Here is a 10,514-nt window from a genome sequence, read left to right as displayed (position 1 = left end):
TTTCCTGTAATTCCATCGGGACAGAAGACCGACAAAACAAGGGAGGTAATAAGCAAGCTCTTGCTACCGAGGGTAAAGCCCCCAAAGAATTGCGTGTGTTATTCAAGTTATACAAAGGCAAACTTTTAGGTGATATTAATGCTCGAAACTTTAACTTACATTCTCAAGTATTAAAGTTCACATGGCTGCGTAGATATTTTGATGATAAAGCAAAGCTTTTGGAAATTAATGGCTTTGAAAATATTTTGATAAAGATGTTGGATTGCCTTTATTATTAATTTGAAATTATGATCGTATGAAAGTTGATTTACCCGAATTTTACTAGGTTATATTGTCCTCTTGGAGAAATGTTAGGAAAGCAGATGACTTGGATGTTTATAACGAAATATTATGGAATAATGACGTCATCACAGAAACAAGAAGAGAAAAAACCCTTTACTATGATGACTGATATAACGCGGCTGTAATACGTGTTATTTTTTCAGCAACAATGTCCAACCGCTTACTTTGCCACAATTTGCAGGCCAATCCGATTTCCATACTGAACTGAGTAAGTATAATTCGTCTGTCAAGGCAGCCTTTAACTTTATCGGAGCAAAAAATCTGCCGCCGTTAATTTTCACACTCCATGCATGCACGATTTCGCACTTGGATCACTCAGACTGGCAGTTTTTGTTGTGAAAGGTGGGTACTGGTACAAGTACTTTTTCTTTCTTTTTTTCTTTGTATTATTGTAAGGGGTTTTGTGAAAACGTGAATAAGTGCCCAGTGGTTGGTCCAGGACTAAAAAAAAAGCCCGCAAAGATACTGAAATACATTCTCATTTTTGGCGATATTTTGTTTTCAAGGACGTCCGGTTTTCTCCAGAAGATTTGTAGTGCTAACATCAAGAAAAGGACAGTTTAATACCACAAGGCCTATATATACTGCTGACATGTATATACTCATGTATTTATTCCGTGCGCTGTGAGTTCAAGTCCAGCTCATGCTGGCTTCCTCTCCGGCCGTACGTGGGAAGGTCTGTCTGCAACATGCGGATGGTCGTGGGTTTCCCCCGGGCTCTGCCCGGTTTCCTCCCACCATAATGCTGGTCGCAGTTGTATAAGTGAAATATTCTTGAGTACGGCGTAAAACACCAATCAAATAAATAAATAAATTTATTCCGTGTATTCTTTATATTTGTCCTTGATCAGTGAAACTCCTTTTCTCAGCAAACCGCTTCAGACTCAACAATATGTCTAATTTCCTGGTACTCATAGCTTTAATCCCTGGGATATGTATTTACTAGAACGACTGTGGTGTGAAGAAACTTATAAGGCGATCAGCTGTTATACCCCTCGTTCCCAAAGATGAAATTGAAGAAGTGTGGTTGCATGCCATATCTGAAGCTCCATTATCAGACAAATGTATAATCGATTTATGGACTATATAACCGAACAATGGATGGAAGGGGTATATGGGATATAGAAGTCTGGAACCATCACGGGAACCACGACCTGAGAACGAACAACGCCCTTGAAGGATGACATCACATACTCAATTCACTGGCCGGAAAAGCCCATCCAAATTTAGATGAATATATTCATATAATTAAAAGAGAACAGGCGGTGACAGAAATGAAAATTGTCCAGTTGCAGCATGGAGCCATTGTCGCCCCAAAACGGAGGAAGTATGGCACTCTTGACCAGAACCTGAGAGAAATGAATCAGAGACTTTCAGATGGTGAAATCTCCGTAACTCAATGCGCTGATCGTGCCTCCTATTTTCTACATCTTGGAGAACTGTAATATCTTGTAGCTTAAAAAAATATTAGTAATTTAAATACCCCCCTCCCCCCCTGCATAGAACCCCTCTGTTTTTATCTGATTTAATCCGGATAATCTGTCTATTGTGATGTGACTTTCACCTTCCATTCCACTTTCGCCAACTCCACATTTCTATTTCAAACAAAAGTAGTTGGCAAAAGTGGAATACACCGTTCAGATATTCCGATAGGTACAAATTGTGACCCCCCACCCCCACCCCACCCCCGCTTTTGGCTGACCCATACCACTTCTCGTATGAATACGAGTATTCAAGCAAAAATTGTTAATGAGTAATAATCACCGGACCCGATATTTCTCATTCACTAAACGGTATATTGATGATCTGCTATCTTTAAACAACCCATGTATAGCAAAAGCTGCGAAACATATATATTTACTTTCGCTGGATTTAAAGAAAACCACAGACTCTCCAGATGGTACATCTTAACTAGACCTTTATTTGTACTAAAACCAAAACGGCTTTCTCTTTTTTTAGACTTTGTGACAAATGGAATGGTTTCAATTTTGACATGGTAAATTATCCTTACTTGGATAGCAATATAGCAAAGGCTCCCGCGTATGGCGTGTTGTAGCATTTGTTAGATCATACGTGTTGCGTGACGATTTCAATTAACGTAACAAGTCATTAGTGCAAAAAGTAGTGTGTCAAGGTTATTTCATCACATGCCTTCACTCTAAGTTCTCAAGTTTACAACGAGTAAAATTCTCTTGTAAGTAGGCCTAAATGTGGACAGAGCGTCCAGAATCTCTGGCATTCTGCTTCATAATTGTGTCTTGTTCCACTCAACTAGCGGATGTACATTTATCATGTGGAATTAGATCGCCACCTCGAATGTATGAACAGTTGCAATCAAAGCGCAAATGAGGTACAAATTTTATTAACGACAACCTATATACGAGCATGGTAAACGATTTGAATGTACTTATTTCATTCATTCGCCTGAAACATTCCTTGCGTCTTTCCATCATCACTGAAATATGTTGACTGCTTCTCGATCCTTTGCACGATTCTCTCCTAATTTGGTACTTTGTATACTCTCTTAGTTCTTTGGTGGTTTTTGTTAAACGTCGTTTAGAGAATTGGCCTTGCGAAGTATTGACCTCGAAAAGTCTATTTTCCTTGACGGCTGGTATACGAATGTCTGTTTCGATTGACACATAGATTCACTATATTTTAGTGATAGAGATTCAATATGGCCGCGAGTGCAAGCCACTTTTAGGTCGGAGTCAGTCTGGAAAATGCCTGACGAACGAATAAAGCCACAATGTTATATGGAAAACAGGACAAACCCGTTGACACCTATATACTCCCCAAATCTCATGAAACAAACCAAATACCCTACATGTCAGCCTATATCTAGTACTGACTGACTACCCATAGAGTCCTTCGTCTAGGATCACGGGCCATAGCCGGACCGCTGAATACAATCAGACTGGATGAGGGACTGGATTTGATGGTATCTGATTTCTGCTATGTTAACATGGTATCAGCTATATACATCGGCTCAGTAGTGCAAGACTATGACATCAGTCATGCACAATATGCATATTATAGGCTTACATAAGTTTTTCTTGTCAGATTTATCATCAATCTCGTCAATCCATATGACAGCCATGGCATTAAAATCCATACAGCGGGTTTTCTCGTCAGTTGCGCAAACACGTGACTGGTCAAAGCAGACGACTGTTTTGTTGACGTGCGCTATCACAATGTTGTATGTTCGGAATTACTCTTCCATGAGCAACATTTGATGAAAAATGTAAACGTTCATGCAGGTGTAAAATTTTGGATCAGCTAATGCAGATAGAAAAGCCTGTGGAATTGTTCTTATACACGCATATCAAACAAGATGGATGGTCCTGGTGTATCAGGGGAAGACAAATCCTCAAACATCAGTTACGAAAAAGTTACGAGAAATATGACTTTTTTGTAAAAGACAAATCCACAAAGTCAGTTACGAAAAAGTTACAAGAAATATGACATTTTTGTGGAAGACAAATCCACAAACGTCAGTAACGAAAAAGTTACAAGAAATATGACTTTTTTGTGGAAGTTTTGTGAAGTGACCCTTAACCAAGTATCGCTTCAGACGACAAGTCCTTGGCCAGTCAGGCCACGTCGTGAAATCCAACTCTAGTGCACGCGTGAGGTTTTACCAATTATTTGATGAAGGATGGGGATTTCCAGCTTCAAAGCTGAAGTTCGTCTTCTGTAATATTAATAAATTATTATAGAGAACGGCGCTAAATCGACCAATAAAATCTTTCAACTTTTAACCTGACATAAGTAGGCATAATGCATGTAGGTCCTTGCCTTTAGTTTTCATCCATTTTTCTACCTAACATGTTGTAGGCCTACTATAGTCACACTGTTTCAGTCCCTGACTAATGGAGTAACAGGTTCGAATCCATGTCTCGCTGGCTCGGTTGCAGCTTTAAGTCAGAATGTTTGTAAGTAACTAAGAGAAGGAATTTACTATGGGCACTACAATTTCCTGTACCGGTATAAATCTGACAGACCAGTGTCATAAAAGTGTAAAAAAAAAAATCCTGAGTACGACAGTTAACAAACCAAGCAAGATATTAACATAAAAAAGCAACACCGATGTAACAGGTAAATATCAAGTATATTTTGTACATCGTCTTCAGATAACATATATCGAATCACTTATATAAGACATCGATCTACTTAGATGTACATATAGATACAAATACGATAGGCTTACACTCGTGCCTATTTACACTTCTCAAATTGCCAAATAGACTGAACCACGGTAGACATAACCAGCAAGGCATTTGCACTGAGTAATAAATAACCGTAAGGACCCAGGTCCTCATATATCAGCTTTTATATATATCTGGTACACAATGTCATAACTGATAATCACAACTGGCGGGCATATTTCAACACAGCTGTTTCTGGGTACTTTTCCCAAGCATATGAATTGTATATTGGCTAATTAAGGGTCCGGTTCACAAAGTGTACGCGACGTTACATGCACGTAAGTATCAAACATGGAAGGCACTGTTGAAGAGATTAGCCCTATACGCCCTATAATATGGTAGCTACGTTCACGACAGCGTTACGTATACACTTTGCGAAACGAGCCCTATACCTTTTCTCATTGGGCATGAATACCGAGAACCGATTCCGCCTAGTATAATTCTGGCTGACCCAAGCTGTATGGTCTGTTGTCCATTCCTGTGTTTTCGATGACTTTATTTGTGCACTCAAACAGATTGATTTGTTAATTTCAACAGAAAGTCTGTTGTCTGAGTGATACCAGAATGTATTCTGCTATTGCAACTTATTCTGTTACATATAACACACATATTCTGTTAATTCAACATTCTACTTGACTAACAGAATATTATGTTGAATAGGGCAAATTATTATGTTATAACAACAGAATACATCCTAGCGTCACTCAAACAACAGACTTTCAATAGAATTTAACAGATTAACTTTTTGAGTGTGGGCAAACTGGTAATGCATTACAAAAGAACAACAGTACATGTATGCTCGGCTTGGACCCCAGCCGCCATTGAGCAGGCAAAGATATACTAGGTTTACCCCGATATTCCTACATGCGGTTGTTTTTTTTACCAGACTGGTGCCAGAAATTAACAGGGCCTCTGAATCAAACGGGTCTTTCAAGCGCTGAATCTACATACAGTTATGTCAATGAAGAATTAAAAATGTAACTATATATATATAGCAAGAAAAAAGTTCCATGGACTTTAAGGACTTATACAGAACCATTCTGTTTGATTAACTCAGACACGGATATATAGTAACTTAAGTAAAATTAGTTTTAGGTATAACACATACATAGATTAACAAGTGACTACTGTTTATTCTGTATCCGTATATAGCTATGGACTAAACGTCTACACACATCTGACATGACTTAATCCGACCATGGATGCATGTCATTATTATATTATAATATCCAAGAGAGAACAATGTTGAAAAGATAAGTGAGGCACATGCCCAACGACCTTGCAAACATGGGTCAAGGTCACTGAGAAACAATAGGATGGAAAGGTGAATATGTGTAATACAAGTTACATGAAAACTGTTAATGAGTTCAAGACGTATCGTGTTTACAAGCCTGTCACAAAATACTGCTCAAGTGACCATATGCAATGGCTTCGAAGACTTCATATAGCACCTTTGGTCTTGCCGCTGTTAAAATACTTTATTAAGCTGATTAAGCAAATTCATCAAGTTAAGTTGGACATTAAATATTGTGACCCCGTTAGGCAAATTAGTACAAAAATCTGCATCGGGCCATTTACAGCAATTACATATATATCATGTAAAATGACAGACTATTAAATTATTATTTAATAATGGACAGGTCTAAACGGCTTGGAAATGACCAGAAATTCTGTATATTCACACAGAATCTTGTTCACACATTCCAGTTTTAGTATCAACTTTACTGTAAACAACCAAATTTTCTTACGACTTGCACATGATACGGAAAATGGTTGCAAGAAATTAAACCGTGTAACATTACCTTCATCTGACACAGGGTTTTCAATGAAAAAATGTAATAACTATTTTTTTTATCCTGCAACTGTTGCATGATCTGCTGCATACATGGATATCCAGAAGATAATGAAAAGCTAGTTCCCCGGGTAGCGTGTATAATAAATGAGCCATTTTTTACAACGGATATTGGAAAAAGCAAATGTGAATACGGTACTCAAATGTACAAGGGCTAGTTTGTAGTTCCGGACACAAAGGTTTCGGATTGCAATTTTGGAGGAGAGACGACTGTGCCAGTCTGAGAGGAAGCTTATGTGTATTGCCCACCCTATATACAATAACAATACGGTTACGTGTAATACTGTTCCCACCAACATCATGGTCGACCAGACGAATTGTAAAGAGCATGGTTTGTCATACATGGCATATATTTCATGTCTGGCTGCCTATTGCAGCCTCGTTTGCGTCAAGTAAACTGGAAACCCGGGCGTATACATCTGGGAGACTACCAGACGAAGTTATACTGGGGTAGTCGAGATTTTATCGACTTTTTGAAGACCGAAAATGTTTGATGCGTTGGCAATAAAGTTACAATATAAAATCACCGTCAAAGTCATACACATCTCCTCACATATATCACTTCTATAAAATAAAATAAAGATTCAAATAAATTGTATGCTGTATCATCTCTGTTTATACAAGTCAAACATATGTCACGTTAGGATTATAATCACTAACTGCATGCAGCACATAAATATATGGTAATAAATTACATATTGCACAACCAATAACCAATGAGATTGGAAAACAGCAAAAATAGTGACATTTTCAATATATGTGCTGAATATATGAAACATTAATTACGAATATAATAATGATCCGTGGCGACATAAGAAAAGATGCTTTTGTCCGAAAATAAAACATCACTTTTGAATTCCAGTCTAGAATCCTTTGAACGAAATCTCGTCGAAATTATGTCCATCGACGTCAGAACAATCGTCGATTATAATTATGAAGTGTATTTTCTCGTCGTTAAGTACGAACGTCGTCGTTTAAAGTTACAAGGATTATATCAGTAATTGATCCTAGAGTTGGATCCGGTATTAAGCTTCATACACACAATTTCATTTGTTGGGTAGACCTTTGTGAAACTTTGCTGAATTTTAGTTGTATTGTCCATCTTTAGATCGTATTGTTTTCTTCAGTAAACAATTACTTCATTCATGCTGTAACTGTGTAGCTTCGGGAATGATTCGTACGCTTTTCGCCATGCAGAGTGTCAACCCACTAAAAACCTAAAATGTTCTGAAAAACGACACCGTCCATGATAAGCAATCTTCAGTTAACTCAAGCCGATATTGTTTTGTTCGTGACGCGGCCCAAGAACCACACGGTCCAAAGGGACCTGCAAACAAAGAGCGTTCCGAACCTTGGCGATGACAGTCGATCTGTTCCGAGTCGAGAACAAACTTGACCGAGCATTACTATCATCTACCACAACTTGGCGGGAGTTAAGTCACGAGACATCCAAAAAGAGGTTGCCAAAATGGCCGCCGTCTTGAAGGAGAAGGGCAGCACCGATGATCATGTGACCAAGCACCATCAGGATACAGCACTGCTTACCGGGATTGTTCCTCCGCTTCTGTCTGAAAGCAAATTGGCTAGAAGTGAATTAGATTGGTTGTTTTAAAATCTGCTCAAGGTAGACAGAAAGGTGCATATACATACATTCTTATGGGTCGTAAAATCGATATACCTTTACTATGCAAAATTCAAAGACTGAGTTGCTGTACAGATTACCATGTTTTGCATATTTGCTTTGCATATGTTGGAAAATTAACCAATTAATAGGTGTACATAGTCATAAATGCTTATTCCCATCTGTTTTGTCTCAGGTAAAATATATTGAATCCAACATTCTAACAGTTAGCACAATAGACTTTTGAAAAGAAATGGAACATGAAAGAAATCATCGCATATCAGGCCTAGTGTGCCAACGGAATTATTTAAAAAGTACAATATCAAAGCCATAAGTAAGTGACAGGTTTATTTGAACCACCTTACCATAGTACAGAACCCCATAGGAAAGAAGGCTTTGTAATTTTGTTTTAATCGAATATGTTTTTCCTGTTTTTCACAATTCGAGGTATTTCAGTCCGTTACTTTCAAGATAGTGCGCCTGAATTTAAACATGTCAGGTGGTACTACTTTAGTGTGCGGAAGATGACGGTATTAATAGCTACCTCTGAGCGATCTCCTCTTCCGACTCGGTCTGCTGGGCGGAAGGTGTTGTCTTGAATTTGGGACTCGACGTCCGGGATTCTTTTCGTGGCCGCGTGGAAGCGGCGACAGCTGTGGACACGCTCATCTGAAACAGACCATGGGTTCAGAGATAACCAGAGAGCTATTGTGCACTGACAGGTTAATGTTCTATAGGTGACACCTTACCGACATGTCCGGTAAGTTCACGTGAGCTGATACATCACAAAGTGAATCTTCGAAAATAGGATAGATCCCATATTATACCTTCCTTGAGACGATGACATTAAAAATTTAAAGTTAAACGTAGCCATAGTGTTATACCCTTCACATTGTTTGCACTCGTGGCTACGTTGGACCTCTAACATCAGAATTTCATGGTTTGTCCTGGAATGAGTTTTTTACGCATTTGCATGAACAGTGTAGTAAACTGAGGCAAACTGACAAGACGCGGGTATTTCACTGGTTGCATGTGACCATTTACCAACCATCACATGTACTGTGACCCCTGCTCTGGTTGCACTCCTCAGCCTGTAGTCTTTTACATTTGCGCTGGACCAAGGAATTGTGTGTTGTTACAGATACAACATGGCCGCGAGTGAGAGTAATCTATAAAAAAAATGCAAGAGAGTGAGTGAGTGAGCGGGGTTTAACGACGCACTTAACAAGTTTTCAGTCATATGACGACCAAGGAGCCATTAGAGTGTACGTAATGTGCCTCCTTGTTGCAGGACGGATTTCCACCGCCCTTTTATTTAGTGCTGCTTCACTGAGACGACGTACCGAAGGAATTAAGCCGCCCCGCTCGATTATACTGATATGGGTCAGCCAGCCGTTGCACCATCCCCTTCATGCTGAACGCCAAGCCAGGAAGTTACAACTTCCTCTTTTAAAGTCTTAGATGTGACTCGACCCAGGATTGAACCCTGGGTGTACCGCTCCCGAAGCGGATGCTCTTCCAACTGTGCTATCGGGGCCGGTGAAATATGTAAGAGAAGGCTGACTCAATAAGCTTAATTATCAGTGCAAATTTCAATTGGACGATCTTGCATTTAAGCAGTTAGTTCCAACACGACCAATAAAATAGACGTATTCTTCTGTCATCGTAGATTTATTTTGTTAGAGCATTTGCTTATATGATTGTAATCAGTATCAAGGGTGGAAGAAACAAGGGAAAACCACCGACCTTTGGCAAATTACTGACAAACTTTCCCACATACATATATACACGCCATATTGGAGGAAAACAGCGGGTCTTGGAACGAAAGTTAGAACAGCCACGCGAGGGTCGTGGAACGCTTATTGTCACCAAGGCCCCACAAGTGGTGGGAGAGGGAGGACAAAATGTCATCAAGATGGACAAGACCACACATGCCTAACGGGGTTTTCTTTCATTTGGCGTATTATTCTTGAGCTCGGTCTTGATCACAATGAAGCAAGGAACCAAGATAATGTGAATCTGCACATGACGCTATCGATTTCAAGGGAGTTAACTGTGATACTCAGACACGAAAAGCTCACTGGCTAATGATGGTGGTGTATAGCGGTCAACAATTCACTGAACACAAACCTGTGCTTGAGTTGCATTTAGGCCAAACCAATATCATGCAACCAGAAGTATGGATAATCAACAATCCAAAGCCAAAATATGAGAACATATAACGGGTTACAAATTGTAGTACAAGTGATACGGGTTTATTTATTCATTTATTTCATTTGTTTATTTGATTGGTGTTTTATGCCGTACTCAAGAATATTTCACTTATACGACGGCGGCCAGCATTATGGTGGGTGGAAACCGGGCACAGCCCGGGGGAAACCCACGACCATCCGCAGGTTGCTGGCAGACCTTCCCAATGCACTAGTTTAATAATTACCCTCCTTCGGCTCCTACACATAACATGGTATTTTATGACCATTCTGCAGAAGAC

General features: G+C 39.3%; 1 long non-coding RNA gene across 1 annotated transcript in view; it reads right to left on the bottom strand.

The window, feature by feature from the left end:
* Positions 1–5,550: 5,550 nt before the first annotated feature.
* The window catches only part of LOC135471630 (uncharacterized), a 37,321-nt gene continuing 32,357 nt past the window's right edge, over positions 5,551–10,514 (bottom strand). The window contains exons 2-3 of the long non-coding RNA XR_010444452.1: positions 8,568–8,692; positions 5,551–7,985 (exon numbers count right to left, since the gene is read on the bottom strand). This is a non-coding gene — a long non-coding RNA (uncharacterized LOC135471630). The remainder of the gene's footprint in view (positions 7,986–8,567; positions 8,693–10,514) is intronic.

Source organism: Liolophura sinensis, chromosome 7 (assembly GCF_032854445.1).
Source record: "Liolophura sinensis isolate JHLJ2023 chromosome 7, CUHK_Ljap_v2, whole genome shotgun sequence".
NCBI lineage: Eukaryota > Metazoa > Mollusca > Polyplacophora > Chitonida > Chitonidae > Liolophura > Liolophura sinensis.
Note: the sequence above shows the minus strand (reverse complement) of the source record. Positions and strands in the feature narration are given on the sequence as shown.